The sequence below is a fragment of the Dermochelys coriacea genome, chromosome 16 (genome assembly GCF_009764565.3).
Source record: "Dermochelys coriacea isolate rDerCor1 chromosome 16, rDerCor1.pri.v4, whole genome shotgun sequence".
In the NCBI taxonomy this organism is placed as follows: Eukaryota; Metazoa; Chordata; order Testudines; family Dermochelyidae; genus Dermochelys; species Dermochelys coriacea.
In genome coordinates, this window is record NC_050083.1 from 21,974,611 (window position 1) to 21,994,482 (window position 19,872).

Sequence of the window (19,872 nt, forward strand, 5' to 3'; positions counted from 1 at the left end):
GTTTCCTGTCTTAACCAGTTACTGATCTGTGAGAGGACCTTCTCTCATATCCCATGACAGCTTACTTTGCTTAAGAGCCTTTGGTGAGGGAACTTGTCATAAACTTTCTGAAAGTCCAAGTACACTAAATCCACTGAATCACCCTTGTCCACAGGCTTGTTGGCTCCCTCAAAGAATTCTAATAGATTGGTGAGGCATGATTTCTCTTTACAAAAGCAGTGTTGACTCTTCCCCAATACATCATGTTTATTATCTATGTGTCTGATCATTTTGTCCTTTACTGTAGTTTCAACTAATTTGCCTGGTACTGAAGTTAGACTTACCAGCCTCTAATTGCCAGATCGCCTCTGGAACCTTTTTTAAAAATAGGCATTACATTAACTATCCTCCAGTCACCTGGTCCAGAGGCGGATGTAAGCTGTAGGGTACATTTACCACAGTTAATAGTTCTGCAGTTTCATATCTGAATTCCTTCACAACTCTTGGGTCTGGTCCATCTAATACCATCTGGTCCTGCTAACTACGGTTTAATTTATCAATTTGCCCCAAAATCTCTTCTACTGACAATCTAGGGCAATTCCTCAGACTGGCTCAGGTATGGGGATCTCCCCCACATCCTCTGCAGTGAAGACTGATGCAAAAATTCATTTAGCATCTCTGCAACAACTTAGTCTTCCTTGAGTGCTCCCCACTGACTGTTTCTTATGGACTTTTTTTTTTTTTTGCTGTTTGTTTGTGTCTTTAGCTAGGTCCTCTTCAAATTCTTTCTTGGCCTGCCTTTTAGACTTGACTTACCAGAGTTTATGCTCCTTTCCTCACCAGGATTTGACTTGCAATTTCTAAAGGATGCCTTTTCACCTCTAACTGCCTCTCTTATTCTGCTATGGTGGCTTTTTTTTTTGTTCTCTGTTTTTTTTTTTATTTGGGGGTTTACATTTAGTATGAGCCTCTATTATGGTGTTTTTAAATAAATGTTCTCCATGCAGTTTGCAGGCATTTCAACCCTGTGGCTGTTCCTTTTAGTTTCTATTTTTGTGTAGTTCCCCTTTTTTAAATTAAATGCTATTGTGGTGGGTTTCTTTAGCATTTTTCCCCCTACAAGGATATTAAATTTAATTACATTATGACTGCTATTACGAAGAAGTTCTGCTATATTTCAACTCTTGGACCAGATCCTGTGCTCCACTTAGGACTAAATTCTGAATTGCTTCTCCCTATGTGGGTTCCAGGACATGCTGCTCCAAGAATCAGTCATTTATGGTGTCTAGAAATTTTCTCTCTGCATCACAGCCTGAGGTGATATACACACAATCAACATGAGGATAGCTTTCAGAGTAGCAGCCGTGTTAGTCTGTATTCGCAAACAGAAAAGAAGTACTTGTGGCACCTTAGAGACTAACAAATTTATTTGAGCATAAGCTTTCATGAGCTACAGCTCACTTCATCGGATGCATTCAGTGGAAAATACAGTGGGGAGATTTATATACACAGAGAACATGAAACAATGGGTTTTATCATACACACTGTAAGGAGAGAGATCACTTAAGATGAGCTATTACCAGCGGGGGAGGTGGGGGGAAGAAAACCTTTAGTAGTGATAATCAAGGTGGGCCATTTCCAGCTTGAATAGAGACTGGGAGTGGATGGTCATTACACAAAGTAAAACTATTTCCCCATGTTATTTCCCCCCCCCCCCCCACCATTCCTCAGATGTTCTTGTCAACTGCTGGAAATGGTCCACCTTGATTATCACTACTAAAGGTTTTCTTCCTCCCCCCACCTCCCCCACTGGTAATAGCTCATCTTAAGTGATCACTCTCCTTACAGTGTGTATGATAAAACCCATTGTTTCATGTTCTCTGTGTATATAAATCTCCCCACTGTATTTTCCACTGAATGCATCCGAAGAAGTGAGCTGTAGCTCACGAAAGCTTATGCTCAAATAAATTTGTTAGTCTCTAAGGTGCCACAAGCCCTCCTTTTCTTTTTATGAGGATAGACGAAATTCCCCATTTTTGTAGTGTTTTCTGTCTTTGTAGCCTCTCTACTCTCCCTGCACATTTCACAATCACCATTCTGGTCAGGTGGTTGGTAGTATATTCCAACTGCTACACTCATTGTTCAAGCATGGAATTTCTATCCAGAGAGACTTTTCTATCTATCTAGGGGGCAGTTTAATTCATTTAAGATTTTACTGTATTTGACGCGATGCTTTTTTCACATATAGCACCACCCCCGACCAGCACAACCAACCCAGTCATTCCTATGTATTTTGTACCTGGTATTACTGTGTCCCATAGATTATCCTCATTCCACCAAGTTTCTGTGATACCTGTTCTATCAATATCCTCCTCTAATGCAGCTACCCGGCCACATGAGGCTGGGGAACTGAACTCTAGAGCTTGTCCTCTCCAGTGGAGGGCTGGGCAGACTGGCAGTGCAGTGTGGTGAAGCTGGCCCTCCTACCACCTATGCAGAGACCAGGGGCCCCAGACCTCTGGAATAGCAGGTCAGCGCTTTCCCCACCAGTACAGTCACAGAGAAACATTTGCAAATGCTTTAAAATCTATTCCGTGGTCCATACTTTACAGACTAAGCCATGCCAACACGACTCTGTTCTCATGCAGAGCCTTTGGGGGGCCTTTTCAGTGATTAACAACGTCCAACTATTATTATAATTACAGTGTATCAGGATGGAAGCTCTCAGATGAGATGGACTATTTGTCAGATCCAACAGAGCGGCAGGCGAGAGGCTGGACTAGATGGGCTGTTGGTGTAGTCTGGTCAACATCTCTCTCATTCATATTCTAGGAACGCTTGAGTTATTCTTTAATCACACTGCACCTAAAGGAAAATCCTATGGAATTTAATAGGGATTAAACCGACGAGGTTCTATGGAGGTCACACTGAAAGTGTATTTATGTTAATTGGTTATCTCGATATAGGGTGACCAGGTAGCAAGTGTGAAAGATTGGGATGGGGTTGGGGGGGGGGAAATAGGTGGCTATATAATACAAAGCCCCAAATATCGGGACTGTCCTTATAAAATCAGGACATCTGGTCACCCTATCTCGATACTTTTTCAATAGGATTTCCATAACATGCTGTATAGCTCCATAGTAGGGACACGGTTCTCTATTACTCAAGCATCCTATGGAAAAAGTGCATTGTTTTCTATTGTCCTTATGGAGAAGACCTATAGAATACAAGTTCCAGAAGACACTTGGCTGTAGGGGATACCTTGCAGAAATGAACTCTTTGGGGGGGAGAGAGGGGAGGAAGAGACACTATTACTATTTAACATTTTTATTATGCTTCCTTCATAGGAAGAAACTTTTCCCCCCTCTTTGCTATCTGGTAAGCTGCTAGCAATCATCAGGCAGACAGGTGGTAAAGATTCATACCCATCAAACAATGCCATTTAGTTTGTAACCTGTGACTAAATCTGTGTTAGCTTTAATTTCAGTCTGCTTTAGGGCTCGCTTGTTAATCTCTATGCAAAGCAGATGAAATGAATATGCAGCATTTTGGATGTAATTGTACAGCTTCAATTCAGCACTATAATTTTCCAAACAGGATCTTGCAATCAAGCTTCTATTCATTAGTGTATAAACAATTTAGTTTCTCAGCTCTCCAGTATGCCAATCATTTCAGTGGAGTGAGCATCTCTGACAAAAAAGGAGGAAAGTTTCCTTTGTGTAATAGAGGTAAAAGTTGCTGGGTAACTTTCGCCCACTTCACACAAGAGAGAGATTCTGGCTGTTTTTAAAGAATCCCTTTGTTTTCCTGTGTCTGGCAAACTGGTTCTGAAGGACTAAGTGGCATTTTCCCCCTAAGTGAAAGCCCCCCAAATCTGGCCAATAACAAGCCCTTTCATGACTAGACACAAAGCCAAGGTCCTGACTGCATGTGACCATTAAAGATCCTCTGATAGCTTTTGCAAATGGGGTCCTGAACCCCCGAGAACAATTTCCCCTTGGATCATGTCATCCTGCGGATCTTCCTTCCTCCTAGCATTTCGATCAGAGGTTTTTCTCCTTCACTTCCTGTCCTAAATCATCACGTAGCATTGCTGCTTTTTATTAAAGCAGCGGTCACGTCTCACCCCAGAGGTGGCTGCGTGTCAGTGGTGGAAGCGATCCTTCCGTCTAGGTGGTCCACGGCATTCTGTGGCATAAGTATGGATTTCTGCTTGCTAAGCCTGGTAGGCTCTCTTGGATGGGATTCCCATGCCAGTGTCAGATGGTGACCGTAGTATGACACTGGCTATAGTGCACCATACCGAGTTTATCCTGAAAACTCATCAGAGGTGCTCAGAATCTAGGTAGATCCTTCCTGCAGTGTGACGGTCAGAACATTTGGTCCCAATGCAGAGACAGAGCAATGCAATGCAGAGCTGCCCAGACTAAGCATCCCTGTGAAGCCTTCATTCAGCAGCTCCCTCCCCCCCCCCGCCAGACTTAGGAGCCCTCTTGCTACCCACATGCACAGCACCTCTTTGGGACATTTGTGTTTGGAAAAGAAGACTCTTGTCCCCTCTGAGAGGGGCTCATAATGTCCTCCCCCACTCTGAGGCTAGAACTGTGTCTCTCCCCCGACAGCCCACTTTGTCTGTCATGGTTAATACCAGCACTCTCCCTTTCCACGTTCCCCTCAGGCCCCTGCAATTTCTTTTTCCTGTCATTTCCCCACTGCCCTCTCTACCTCCTCACGTCCCCTTGCATTCCTCCAACCCCACCCACTCGCCCGTCACCCCCTTCCCCCACTCCATGCATGGGGCAGAAGGAGCAAGCAACTTGGTGAAGCATTTCTCTGCCTCTCCAACCCCTTGGTCAGCAGGGCCATCTTCCAGGCTGCCCTGCTTTGCTTCCCCTCCTTGGAGGGTCTCCGTGTGCCCAAAGGGAATTGGGCCAGCATCCAGGGCTGGAGGGTACTTTAAATATCATGTCTCTAATATCTCACATCAGCGATCCCGGAGGTTTCCACCCCCTTGCTCTGACCTTGCCAATAAGATAAAGTCTGATGTATGACATTTTAGAAAGGAGGAATCATTTAATTTAGGCAAGTGTTAGCTTCTGGGGGCTAGACGGCCCTGGGCATTAGGTCCTTCATCTCTACAGCACCAATTCAAATCCAGCCCTGGGGCAGTACTGGCCAAACATCCTCCCATGGCTGGCGCGTGAACTGCTGGCTGGGGAAGGCTAGCCCTCAGCCCTGCCCCTTCTCCTGAGGCCCCACTCTTTCTGCCTCCCCCCATGCTGGAGTCCAGAGCCCCCCACACTGTGGCCACCGGCTCCCACCCCAGGTTAGTGCCCCCAGCCCTGGAGCTCTGGGAGGGCAGGCGACGGGGCCCCAGTCCAAGCTGGGGCCTCGGCACAAGGGGAGCCGCAGAGCGGGAAGCAAGAGGGAGCCTGGGGGCGGAGCATGGGCGGGGCCACGCCTGGCTGTTTGGGGAGGCACAGCCTCCTCCAGCCTATGATACCTGCTGCCCATGCATCCTTCCCATGAGATGGCTGTTCGCTAGGCTACGTGAAGCGGGCTTGGGGGCACTCAGGCCAGCTCCTAGCAGATACGAGCCAATAGCAGAAGCACAATCAGCAGCACAACACAGAGACTAAGGTTTGAATGGACTAGCAAGAAGGCAGGATGGCCCAGTGGTTAGGGCATTAACCTAGGAATCGGGAGTCCTGGGTTCGATTCCTTACAATGCCACTGACTTCCTGTGTGAGTGTGGTCATCTATGTGCCTCAGTTCCCCTCGGTACAATGGGGCTAACAGCCCTGCCTTGCGGGGCTTTGGGAAGATAAATACATTGAATATGGTGACGCACTCAGATACGATAGCCATGGGGCCATATAACTGGTAGCTAGTCGTTCGTTCTATCTGGCCAGGCCTGGCTGGAACACACTGAGGGGTGTAGCATAGACAAGTCCTGCACTCCGGGAGCTAGAGCATTTCTGGATCCAGGGCTGTTAATCCACCCAGTTAGGTGAATTTTTTGTTTAAACATTGCCAGGCTCTGAGGGTGTTTTATCTACTTCAATCCATCAGCTAAGCACGCGCGGCTATCGACCGCATGGGAAACAGACAAATGCCATGCAAGTGGGGCCAAACCTCGCCATCAGCTGGACTGATGAATATGAACTCCTGGCAACACACCCTGGTGCTCCCCATTCAAGCTCTGCAGAGACATGACCGACACCTACAACAATCTAGGGCTTGCGTGGCCCAGGCATTGCTGAGAACAGCCACAAAAGGCAGCGCCGTCAGCGGACATGCTTAGCGTAGTCTCCATTTCCAAGTGAATACCGACAGGTCTAATTACAGACTATCATGCAGGCAGCTTATTCACTCATCACACAAAAACCGGTACTGAACCCTAAGCCATAGTATTCACAGAACGCAGCAAGACACTGCTGAGACCGCACAGGGAACTAGGCAGGCAAACCACCTCCAGCAAAAACTAATTACTTCCTGATTGTCTCAGGCCACCCACTGGGTAGAATAGTATAGACTAAATTCAGCATATACATAACTAAGTACTTGGCACCAATTTGGAATACAATAATCATCGTCTGCGTTCCATAATTAAAATCTGATCACTCGGAAGAATTATTTCCTATTCTAAGTATTGGGTAAGGATTGCATAGTGCGATGGAAGAGAAGAACGCAGCCTACCAGTGAAACACTCCAGTACTAACAGGTATTCAATCACACACTGGCTTTCCAAAAATGCACGTTTAAAACTTGGTGCAGTGTGAAATGACGGCGGGGAGGAGCGGGGGAGTCATTTGCAGACAGGAGGGTTTATGACCCTAGTTTTAGCAACCAGTTTGAGGTCATCTCAGGTTTAAGCAGAGATGCTGCAAAGCCCAACCAGCAGCATTCAATGCAGTACAACAAGGGACCTGCAGCAACCTTAACTCTGCCCCTTTATGTGTATGCAGCACAACAGACTCCTTCTTCACAGGGCCCTTCTACACAGAGGCAGCTTCTGACATTAGATGGGACCGGAACAGGTCCAGGTCCAAGCAGAGAGCAGTTTGCAATCCTGTGTATTCTCCGATCTCTCGGAAGAGCGGAGAAGAACGGCCGTTACTGATCAACCCATTTTGGCTTCTTTTGTAACAATGTAGCAGAGCCATATCACTCCCTTTTGGAGGGCATTGGACACCAGGCTGCTTTCACTCCAAGCCACGTCTGAGTTACAGGAGCATGGGAAAGGCAACAGGGGAGAGGTCAATGGATTAACAAAACAAAAACAAAATAAAAAAACCCCTCTGAGACGGCAAAATTGGAAAGGATTCCTTGGCGTGCTGAGCAGTAGCACTAGCCACGCGCACTGCAAAGCTCCATCGGGGGTGTGATTAGAAGCCACTGGAAATAAAGGTTTAGAACTGGAACCAGGAAAGCACTGGGGAAAAATAAACTACCCGTGAGTGTTTCACAAACATTGGTTCCCATTTATAAGTGAATTCACTTTGGCCATGTTTTCTTGCATTTCCTTTTCATGCACACGTCGCCCTTGCTAGCTTTCCGTGCAAGCATCAGTGCTAACAGTAAGCTCATCCGCCCACGTACCCGCCACCCTGAGCCTTGCAGTAGATGCTCCCTTGGCATAACAGGGGAGCTTTGGGGCCTAATCCTGTTCTGTCACACGGGTGTAAATCTGAAGTCAGTAGGGTTACTGCAGCAGCAAAGAGAGCAGAATCTTTTCTGTTCACTTCCTCCCACTGGTTTGCAGCTGGATCATATGCTGGCCATGCAGCAGGGGTGGGGCTGCTCGGCTGCTCCCAAAGCACGTGCACATTCCTTTGTGTTGACCCTTCGCAAGCAGAGAGTTTACCTCTATACCTACAAAGCAATGAGGCTTCATGGCTGGGTCTATTGTGATTGTGCGTCTGCTAAAGGCATTTGGAAGGACGCAGTAATAAGAAATAAAATAAAATGGAACGTGTGTGTCTGATCCATTGGCTTCCCTTTGAGGCCCCCTGGAGATTCAGCAAGAATGAGAAAGAATACATGGATATTGCATGAGCCCTGGCATCTGACAGCAGGCCAGCCCTGCGGTTGGCCGCTGCCATGACTTGCACTGTCCAAGCTCATAAATCACCCGCCGTGACATCCTTTTCACAACTCGATTCCCAGCCAGGATATTCCTATTCCTGCTGATTACACATCAGTGCGCTCGGGGGAAGTTGTATCTCCCATTTCCAGGAAGGGAGGCACCGCAAGGAAAATGCATTGATAAAAAGGAGAATGAAATCAGCTTTGTTCATGCTGCGAATCCTCTATTGTTCCTGCTGAAATCGTCAGCCATCACTGGAGAAAGTATTTCCTAAGCGATAAATCTCCTGGGCTCCTCTGCAGCCTTTGCCTTGGCACGAGCTCCTTCTTGGGTTGTTTTGAAAGAAAAGCAGCTTTCGCCATAAGGCTGTCTTTGCAAGATACAGACTTTATTTGATTAACACTTTCACCTTCCACCCCTGGCCCCGTGCTGGGGCTACACCTCTGCAGGACGGATGCCAAGCACTTTGAGAGCCCCTGAGCACATGTGCTTCAGTCTTCGGAGCCGGACTTGTGTCGGCCTGTAGCGATGCTGCGCTGCGTCCATCGGAACTCGCAGGGCCAGGCCAGGCTAAGGACCCCAAAGGGGCACCTAACATAGCAGGAGGTGGAGTTGGTAATTCTGTAGGTCAGCTCCTTAACCGGTGCCCCACTGTGGTGCTAGGAGTCACCATGCTGCTGTATGCCACAACAGCAAAAAAACAGAGTATGTCAATGTTAGGCCCAGAGGGATTATTATTACCACCTAGTCTGAGCCCCTGCATAGCACAGGCCAGAGAACTACACCCAGGGATTCCTGCATGGAGCCCATCACTTCTAGATGAGAGCCGTTAGAAGGAGAGCTCTGATTTTGGGGTCACTGAGAACACATGGCACTTTGCAAGACCAGGGCTGCTGCTGACCATGCTGTTCTGCTTTCTTAAATTCACCGGGCAATTCCAATTAGCAACAGCATTCTTCATGTCTCATCCCAGACCACAGCGCAATGTTACTGCACATAGACAGACAGCTCCTGCGTTTCAACCCACAGGAGGCTGACTCAGTAGTGGGGGAGATAATGGCCGTTCAGAGGGGTGTGGCAGCATGATTCAAGTGCAGTGTCATCAAGTGTTCTGTGTTCTGTCCCAGGCTGTGCCATAGACTCGTATTTGATGGACAAGTTGCTTTGCCTCAGTTTCCTCCCATCTGTAGAACAGGGATTAATAATACTCACCTGCTTTCATTAACTGATGTTTGTAAGTGCTTTGGGATCCTCGTTAGTTCTATGCTACTCAGCTGGTTTTCCAAAGTTTCAGAGGAAACACTTAAACTAGTTTCTCACTGACATTTTAAAGCCACCCATTAAACACATCTATCCACTTGGCTGCTTGTAAAGCCTGTTCTTTGGAACACTTTGGGCTTGCTTTGTCCCTTTAAAGGAACATCCCCCTTTGCCAGTGCCCAGTGTGAGGCTGGGGCCAAAAGAGCTAATGCAATCCTGGGCTGCATGCAGCGGGGAATCTCGAGAAGGAGCAGAGAGGTTATTTTACTTCTGTATCTGGTATTGGTGCGACCGCTGCTGGAATGCTGGGCCCAGGTGTGCTGTCCTCAATTCAAAAAGGATGTTGATAAATTAGAGTTCAGAAAAGAGGCACACAAATGAGAAGAAAACCTGCCTTAAAGTGATAGACTGAACTCTTTGAGCCTAGTGTATTTAGCTTAAAGTTAAGGGGTGACTTGATGATCGTCTAGAAGTACTGACATGGGGAAAAACATATATGAGAGTGGGCTCTTCAGTCTAGCAGAGAAAGGACTGACACAATCCAATGGCTGGAAGTTGAAACTAGACAAATTCCCACAGAAAATAAGGCCTGAATTTGCAACACCGGGCAATTACCCACCAGAATATTTCACCATGGGTGCTGATGAATTCTCTATCACTGACAATGTTTAAATCAACAATGGCTGTTTTTCTAGATCTTCACTGGAAATGATCTTGGGAAAACTCTCTGGCCTGCGTGCTACAGCGCAGTCTGGATGATCAGAATGGTCCTGTCTGGCCTCTGATGAAAGCTTTGGGCTTGGCAATTCCATTGACCTGGTGTCATTTATAAAGCTCTAGGGCAAGGCTTGCTAAAGCACCGAAGTGACTTAGACAGGCATGCGTCAATCAATGGGACGAAAGAGCCTAAGCATCTTAGGGTCTTAAGAAAACTATCCCTGGCCTGTTTTCTTCATGTGGACACAGAGTTTCCAAAGGGCTCAGCACTCAGCGTAGTCACTTATTTGGGGACCTAAAAGGGAGCTGAGGTCTCTTTAAAATCTGGCCCCATGTGGGTGGAACTTTGAAAATTCTGGCCACTGAGCTGCTCTGCATCATCAGGAAGAAAGGAACATGGTCCAGTGGGTTCAAAAGCAGGAGCTTCCAGCTCAGTACCAAAGTGCTTGTCTAAATACAGGTATTAGGTGACCTCCCACGAGGCCACGGAGAGTGTCTCTCAACGCATCAGGCTTCCCCCTTACTGGTGGGTGGCAGTGGTGGAGGAAATAATCACTTAATTTGACAGCTGATATTTTGGTAATTGAGATAATCGTCTCCGAAACCAAAGCAATCAAACTGGAACCGTTCCACACTACCCTGGGGAGAGAAGCACTGTGAAATTCACATTGTAAGAATTCAGACACTGAACCTTTCCAACAATCAGGAATTAGGAGCATATTACCCAGGCATGCACAGGAAACACTCTGTTAGGCCCCAGCTTTGCAGCCTCTCCATGGTCCGATCTCCCTTCAATTCCTATAGCGTTCCACAGGCAGAGTGGGTACAGAACTGAGCCCTTGGTATGCTAAAATGGGATAAATTATTCAATATCCCAGTTTTTCTGCAATTCTTCCTTTTAAATACTTATTCCTGGCACACGACACATTACAGCAGAACATCTGCCTGGTTTAGCCTAGCAGATACTCTAATGTTACAACACGGGTCTTACTGTAAACTAGCAGTCCAAAACTGGGATTGCATCAGAGGCTCAGTGGGAGTGGTAGATACTGGGAAGCCATAGAACAAAGAAATTGTTCTGACATGAACCCAAATATGCAGCCCTGTGCCCTTTGGAATTAAACTAGGCTTACAATACAAAGAACTGCATTTAACCTTGATTCTTCACATTATCTGATTACAGGTGAGGATCAGTCATCACCAGACATAAGCAAACCGCAACCATCACGCACTGAATCCAAAGAAGAGACCATGCTAATCCATCTTTTCTGTTACTCTCAGAGCTGACATAGACATAGGTTGCTATTGCCAGGTATTTAAAATGCAGGAGTCAGGTTGATAGTTGTACAAGAAAAACAGATCAAATTTTAAAATAAATACAAGAAAAATGATCTGATTTTCATCAGCTGCCTTTCAGGAAGCCACAGTCTTCCCCCTAAAAAGAAAAGGAGTACTTGTGGCACCTTAGAGACTAACAAATTTATTTGAGCATTCAGCCGATGAAGTGAGCTGTAGCTCAGGAAAGCTTATGCTCAAATAAATTTGTTAGCCTCTAAGGTGCCACAAGTACTCTTTTTCTTTTTGCAAATACAGACTAACATGGCTGCTACTCTGAAACCTGTCATCCCCCTGTTCTTCATTTCTGGTTTACAAACTACTTCATTCCTTGTTGCTTTGGAAACCATCACAAAGACCCTCTGCATCACCCAAAATAACTAGCAACAGATGCTGCTTTGACCTTAGCAACTTCCTGGAAACTTACATTTGTCAAAATGAAAATAAAAAGATTAATGTGAGGGAGGCGCTTGAAGTTACAAGGAAATAGCCACACACAACCCCAGACATGGGAGTCTGCCATTTGTAATGGCAACGCAACGCTTGGCCAAGCAAAGGACAAACAGGCTACAGACTCCAGCTGACTGACGTTGTACCACCCTCATCTCCACATGGCACTCTCTGGGCGGCTCGCCCACATTGGTGAGATGACCATACAAAACTTCCAATCCTAGGAGATACTGGGCACCAGCTGGAAGGTGATGAACGCCCTTAATGTCATGATTCAGGGAATCATGGACTCTCAGGGTAAGGTTATGCTAGAAATGCTGCAGCGCTGAAGCGTAGAACGGAAGAGGAACTTCCTTCACTTCAGTAAATCCACCTCTCTGGGAGGCATGGGTAGATTGCCAGGTGAGCTGAAGCTCACGAAAGCTTATGCTCAAATACATTTGTTAGTCTCTAAGGTGCAACAAGTACTCCTTTTCTTTTTGCGGATACAGACTAACGGCTGCTACTCTGAGATTTGTCAATCTAGTGGTGTTTACACTGGAGCTTACATTGTCTTAGTTTTCATAGCCCTGAGTGATATAGTTGAGCCACCCTAATTTTGTAGTGGGAACCAACCCCTCAGTCCCTATTAACCAGGAGGCACCTAAGCTATACACCACACAAACAAGCTTCTACACACAGTGCCACCTGGATCTGCCTTTGTAGTCCACCAGGACCACACCTGTCTGAATAGCCAATAGAGCAGCCAGGGACATCCACTGGCTGCATGAAAGCTTATGCTCAAATAAATTTGTTAGTCTCTAAGGTGCCACAAGTCCTCCTTTTCTTTCTGGCTGCATGATGTTACTATAAGAAAACATGACACTATGCTTACTGGCTTCAAAGGGAGTTGAGGATGCTCAGCGGCACCTCCTGTGAGCAAGACCCACCTCAGGAGTACAGGCATTTCCTGAGTATTCATGACCAGCCCAGGAAGGGGTGATGGCTCAGACTACAGCGTTATCAATCTGGCATCTTCCCTGGACTCTCACCTCACTTGAGAAGAGAGACACCAGCCACCTGTTCGAGTTCATATTTACCTTCTTTATCCAAAATGGCACAGGAAACAGAGAAGGAAATGGCCTTTTAGTCTAGCTCCATAGCAATGCAGGGTAGCTCCCCAGGTGTACGTTTACTAGTGCTTTGTGCAGCCTAGTTTTACATGTCCCAGGTACTGGGGCTTCCAACACTTTCCTTAGAAAACTATTACATAGCTTCATATATGTCGCACTCAGGATTTTGTTATCACTTAGTGTCCCAAATCATCATGCTGCATTACTGTGCAACTGTTAAATAGCGGTCACATTCCACCCCAGAGGTAGCTGCATTTTAGGGGTGGATCAATCATATCCTTGCTCTAGCTTTAAATAAATTTACAAGATGAACAGAAAATAAGTGTTAAACAATAATAACTTGTAGAATGAAAAGTTCTTTAGCAATATATGTTTATCAATAGCATTTAACAGAAAGACTTCCAGTTTCAGGCTTATTCTTTGCTGAACACTGTAAAAAAAATAATGAGACAAGGTCGATGAAGTAATATATTTCATTGTCTCTTTCACCAACAGAAGCTGGGCCAATGAAAGATAGTACCTCACCCACCTTCTCGCTCTCTCTCACATATATCCTGGGACCAACAAGGCTGCAATCAATCAATCCATCAATAATAATTGCACTTAGACTGGGTTCTCATTCTAAATGCCCTGTGATATTTATAGGTTCATTTATGAATATCTTCCTTTGCATTGCTTCAAAAATGCATTGTGTAGATAATATTGAGACTGAAGCAGCATAATTTTATATAAATCATGACATGTTTATTTTAGGAAGCTTACAAAAATATGGTGTTAGCTTAGAGCATTTTTTTTTTAAACCGGTCTCTAGTGCAACAGTCAGTTTCAATTACTCTGCAGTTGTCATCTCCTCTCTTTTTGGTTGCTCTCTTGCCTTTTGTTTCTTACAATATGCAGAAGACTCCATTTTGGGAGGAGGAGGAGGAAGAGCTGCTACTAACCATGGTTTCTGTGTTACCACCACCACACACTAGCTAAGTGTTCTACATCCACAGAGGATAAGAGTTTATTACTGCTACAAACTGATGGAGTTACTCCTGTATCTCAGGTTTCAGAGTGGCAGCCGTGTTAGTCTGTATTCGCAAAAAGAAAAGGAGTACTTGTGGCACCTTAGAGACTAACAAATTTATTAGAGCATAAGCTTTCGTGAGCTACAGCTCACTTCATCGGATGCATTTGATGAAGTGAGCTGTAGCTCACGAAAGCTTATGCTCTAATAAATTTGTTAGTCGCTAAGGTGCCACAAGTACTCCTTTTCTTCCTGTATCTCAGGTGCTTAGAGGCCCAGGCTTTTAGTGTTGAAGGCTGTAGGGTCAACCCCCCTTAATACCTTTTTAAGAGGTGTGAGCTTTGTTAACAAACAAATTGAAGTGTTATTTAGGAAGCCCTTGCACCCCACTAGAGCACTCAGGATTGGGCACATCACAATCACATGACTGAAGCCACAGCTAGCCCAGAAGTAAACACACAGTGAGACTCTGGAGCCAGATCAGAACTTCCTGGCTCTGGTCCATTTTCAATTCAAATACAATCAAAGCATAATAAAAAACCCACCCTCTTAATATTCAGAGCAGTAAAGGCAAGCCAGCAGGCTCAATACAGTGTGAAATGCACATGGGGGAGGTAATAAATGTGGAGGCAACACTGGGCACTCTCCAGGAAAGCAACAGCCTTGGACTGAAGAGCCTGGAGGGATTTTCAGAAGCAGGAAAAGAGTGAGTTGAGAGTGAATTCTGGGGCACCAAGTGTCACATCCCTGGGGCCCTCTCCGCGAGGGCATAATTGCCTGCCAACCTGAGACAGGCTCCCAAAAAACCAAACACAGCTGAGAGAAGCCATTTGGTTCAAGGATGATGAGGGGCACTTAGATGTAGTGGGCACCTTTGCTGTTAAGGTCTTAAAAAACAATCCCTCTGATCATTCTCTGTGAATTATAAAGCTCACGCAAAGGCCCGCACTCCCTCAGCAACAAACTATTCACAATAGGAACCAGAAGCACTCACCAGCTAGAAGGGAAGGAGACACAGTCTGTTGCAGCCAGATGATAACTTTGAGCATCCACCTTCCAAGTAGAAGACCTTGTCTCTCTCTGAGTTACAGGGGCAGCTAGCAGATGAGCATGCTGGGAAAGGCTCCTTCTAAAAGAGGGGGGTCCAGAGTGAAGCAAGAACTGGACTGTTGCTGAGAAACATTCCCAGGGTAGGGGTGGAATTAACAGCACGGGGAGGGGAAGAGTTTCAGGACTGGAGATAGTTCTAGCCTTTCATTTCCCCTTAATAGCATGTTTCCATAATACAGCCCAGAGGCACCTGGCTGTGAGCTGCTTCTTGGCTGGAAGGGCCTCACCACTGCATCACAAGGACTAGTATTTCCTTTTGTATTTAAAGAGAAAGTGCATGAAGGAGGAGGTGTGTTCTTGCCCCGCTAGGGGGCTTCTGTATGTCTTATCTAGTATACCAGGAAGGGGTTCTCTCTCCAAACAAGATGGGTAAGGGTTTTTTCCTACCTATTTTTCACCTTTCAAAGATCAGGTGTGTCAAATGCGTGTCCCTCCTCTTGGAGCAGTTGGAGGCGGGGCAGCCATCTCTTGTGGTCAGTGGTGTTTTTCTTAAAGCCCCAGCTCCTGGAGTCATGTGATTATGAGAGAATCTGTTTTCATTTTTTCAAAAATGTAAGTTTCCAGCACTCACGCTGATGGAGAAAATCTTGATAATGTGACCCTGAAAGGTTCAAAAGGCAAATAACACCCACCCCCTCCCAAAAAAAAACCCCAAATTCAAAAACCCCCAAACCCCTTATTGTTTTTAAAAGCTCTTGATTTAGGGCCTGACTCATGATTTTTGACCACTTGGCAATACTACAGATATGTGAATTGGGAGCTTTCACAGCCGTTCGTGGAAGTGGGGTGGGTGTTCTCACTGGGGGGGAAACAGCTTTTCTCCTCTGTGAGTTAAATAAGTGTTAACAAAAATAACTGAGCAACCATGCATGCTAATCAGTCTGAATACAAAACCCTCCCCTCCTGGGGGTCAGGCCTATTCGCAGGGGTGCTGGAACAATTTGTATAGCGGGGGTGCTGAGAGCCATTGAACCAAACTGTAAATCCTGTATAATGGAAACCACTTCAAGGCAAGGGGTGCTGCAGCACCCCCTGCACTCCTAGTTCCATGAGAGCCTGTTCACTCTCTGGTTATCTATCTGGTCATGCAGGGTAGGAAAGAGCTGGAATTCAAGCTTTTATAAAAGAATCAAGAAAGGGACACAGATTCATTTGTTTTGCCTTCTGCAGGTCACTGTTAAACCATGTCATTGGTCTCTGCCCCTGGGAGAGTACAGATTTCTACCCACTCTACCCTTTCAAAGCTGACGCTCACTCGACAGCTGTGTAGCTGTGTGAGGGGCCTGCTGATCCACAGCCCAGACTTACATGGTCCCTCTGTCTACGTGGCGCCAATGAGCTGGCTGGCTATAGAACTGTTGTGGGTAAGTCAGTCAGAGCCATAGTGTAGACCCAGATGAAGGCAGCCGGACCCAGTCAGACAAATGGGTCAGGTGCCTTAAGCCCTCTAAAAACTGGGTCTTTGCCATGACTAGAACCAATCTGGAAAGTGGTTAAAAAATGCCCCGGCCCATAGTCAGAACCCAGCCACCCCAGCCTTGCCTCTGGGTTTTGATATTTGAGGGTGTTTGAAGCTGCTTGTTGGGTTTGAACGTCTCTTCCTTTAGTGGGTCAAACGGTTGGGCCATTAACGCTCTACCAATAACTCTCTTTAAGGCACATCATTTACTTGGTTCAGTGGTGGAGATATTGGCTAGATAGTGGTGATGAGCCAGATCTGTTACTCAGAGCACATTATTCAGGGGCTGTTCTCCAGGCACCCCAGGAACTAATGAATATTGAACGCAAGCAGCCAGCACCTCCTGCCAATAGCTCCGCAGTCATTCTGCAAACACCCACTGGCAGCAGCAACCACAAACCCTCAATTCACTTGGCTTTGCTAGCGTGTTCGACCGTCGCTGTTTATTCATGGCTGTTTATTCTGCTCTGATCCTTGCCAGAGCCTGGCCCACAGGCTCCCAGGTCTCACGCTGACTTCATCCCACCAGAATGCATTTCAAAATAACGTCGAGTCAAAGTGTTTGATTGCTCTCAGGGCCTGTTGGGATGGTTCCAGAGCATCGCAGTCTGAACAAGAGCGCTGCTGAGAATGACGTTTGTTCCATTACACCGAGGCCTTCACCGCCGATTGATCAACGCTTATCCCGCCCCTCTCCAGCGCACGGGAACCCCTCCTTTAGTGCAGACACTGTATCCTGCCCTGGCAGGGAGACGGGCTTATGATCTTAGTTGGGCTTTTCCATCTCCAGGGCTCCAGCCAAGGAATTCACCCCCTTCAGCTACAACTCCTGTATCATCGTCTCTGACTCAGACCCTTCCTAGCAGGGACGCTCACATTTTTGCAGAGTTCAAGGAACACTTCTCCTCATAAGGGACGGGGAGTTTTTAACCTCAGAGAAGATAAGATCAGCCCTATGCCCCCTACCAGGGGTTGACCTCAACTAGCTACAGTGCGGTAAAGGCTACAGGGCCTTGTCTCCACTAGGATTTTACAGTGCGATGTAAAGGCACCGCTTTGCACAGGGAAGACAGAGCCTCGGCTCGCTCTTCCCAGGAGCAGAACGTGCTCTCGTAGCAAGTCAGGATTTCTGGGTCCTGAGCCCAGTTCTGCCCCAGGTTCCCCTCTGTGACTTTGGACGAGTAACATCACCTCTTTGTGCCTCAGAACTTCTGAATACGAGGGTTGACGCATTTATGCTGGGAACTGTTGCTCTGACAGCTTGGCATGACACTGACCTATTCAGATGCTCTTCCCTGATCCATCAGCCAGAAGGTGCTGTCTAGGGCAAGGTCTTATTATGTGTTATTAATCTGTGTCGCCCTGTGCTGCTACTGGGCCTAGTGTCCCTTAATTAATCTGACAATAAAGAATTAGTGCTGTCAGGTCATAGGCGCTTCAGACGAATGAAGGTGTGTTGGGGGGGGACTTCTCCCTGCTGCAAAGTCCTATGGATGTGATTGCAAATTTGGGGGACATCAAAGCCAGAGCTGCTGTCTCCAGCTTCATGTAAGCAGTTTAGTGGCACTTAACCAAAAAAAAGGGCTGGGGGGGATTTCTGTGATTACTGATTGTAACTCCACCTGGCAGCTTCATCTGGGAGCAAAGCAATTGTCACAAATGCAAATCTTGACCATGTTGGAATTTTTTGCCTTTTCCAATATGATGGAACACTAGCTGTAATCCAGGAAGTAACTATGGCAACTGACATATACATTTACATATTCTTCCAGTTAATTACAGGGACATCCAAGGCAACTATCTTTGCTGGGTTTTTTTAACATAATTTATTGTTTTCATTTTGCTAAACAAGTGCCATAATCCAGGACCCTTCCCAGTTACATTATCTGCAGGTTACTCATCTAGAGTCACTCACCAGTTTAAATCAAATTCTTCTCTATCAAAATACCTTAGATTCATCTCTAACCAAGGGATCCATGTAAGGAGCCTAACATGGGCAAAACTTTCCAGGCCCCACCCCCAAAGCTAAGCCTTCAGACTGATCAGTATTGTATCAGACACACGTGCTGATTATTGGACCCCTGGGCGCATGGGACCCCAGTAATGAGCGAGTATTGAGAGAATGCAGAATCGGTCAGCACTACGCTCAGCTGATGCGGCAACTCAGGGTGTTGGACGTCATCAGGTGGTCAAGGGACATCTACATAGAACACATCACTGGACATTGGCTATACCAGGTGGGATGAGCTGGAATGCTGATGAGAAGTGCAGTGGGGAAAGTAACTGAAATACTTTCCTCATGGATTGTATTTTCCAAATGGACAACCTACCCTAAATTCTCCGTTACTGAGGGCCCTAAATTTGGGTTATTGCTGATTATACACTATATGTATCTTATGACTTTAAAAACAAACTTTATATTTCTGGATAATCTATGCACTATACCCAGATGTGTACAAAGTCTTTTCTTAACCTGTATATAATTTTTTAATATTAGCTTTAATAAAATTTGTACATCCACCTCACATAGGGCTGTATGCGTGCAGTAGAAGCGCACTGATCTAATAGGGCTTTGTCATGTCTTCAGCTAGATTTGGGAACTTCAGGCTCAAACACTGGGACAGCGCATTAATCTCTCTAGGAGCCTTCATGTGCTTACGCTGACAAAGAAGCAATAGACATGAAAGCTATTGTACAGTTGGAATTTTACAACAGTCAGTGGCATAGCCAGCGTTAGAACCCTGCAGACCTGACCTCTAGTCCCCTGATCTAGCTATTAAACGACAGTCTTTTCCAGAGCTGGGAATAGACCCAGGAGCCTTGCTTGCCAGTCTCCCCTGCTCTAACCACAAGATTACCCATTCCCCTCTCCTTGGGGAGGGCTGCAGAATTTGGATAACAAAACCAGGTGGCAAAAAACCTGGTTCTGGTTTTTGTTATGAACCCTCAACTTGGGTTTCTTGGTCTGGGGGATCCTGGAGAACCTGGGAACATATATGTGTGAGGATGGGGGCTCATTTATAGTCTGGGTGGATACTATGTGTCGCTCTCTCTCTAGGTACTTAAGTGGCCCCCCCATCAGTCTTGTGCCTGAGTGCCTAAAAGCTGGTGGTTTTAAATGAGTTTTACTTAGCGCTTGTGCTTCAGTTGAACCTGAAACTCCTAGTGAACTTGGGGCAGGAAAGTACCGACCCCAGATGAACTGAAGCAAAGCAAAGCAAAGGGCTCCCCAGAGATGCCCGCAAGTGAGAGTGCTGAGTTTCCCACAGCTCTGCTGAGCACGCAGGTTTCCATTTCCCAGCGTGGAAGGAGCAGGAGTTGTATGCTGTGATGTGTGTGAAATGGTTCTGTC

General features: G+C 46.2%; 1 long non-coding RNA gene across 1 annotated transcript; it reads right to left on the reverse strand.

The window, feature by feature from the left end:
* Positions 1-732: 732 nt before the first annotated feature.
* Positions 733-17,999, reverse strand: LOC122456909. The gene is made up of 4 exons (XR_006276076.1): positions 17,989-17,999; positions 15,926-15,933; positions 2,073-2,076; positions 733-1,238 (listed from the first exon to the last, which is right to left on the reverse strand). It is a non-coding gene; the product is annotated as an uncharacterized LOC122456909 (long non-coding RNA).
* Between the last annotated feature and the right edge of the window lie 1,873 nt (positions 18,000-19,872).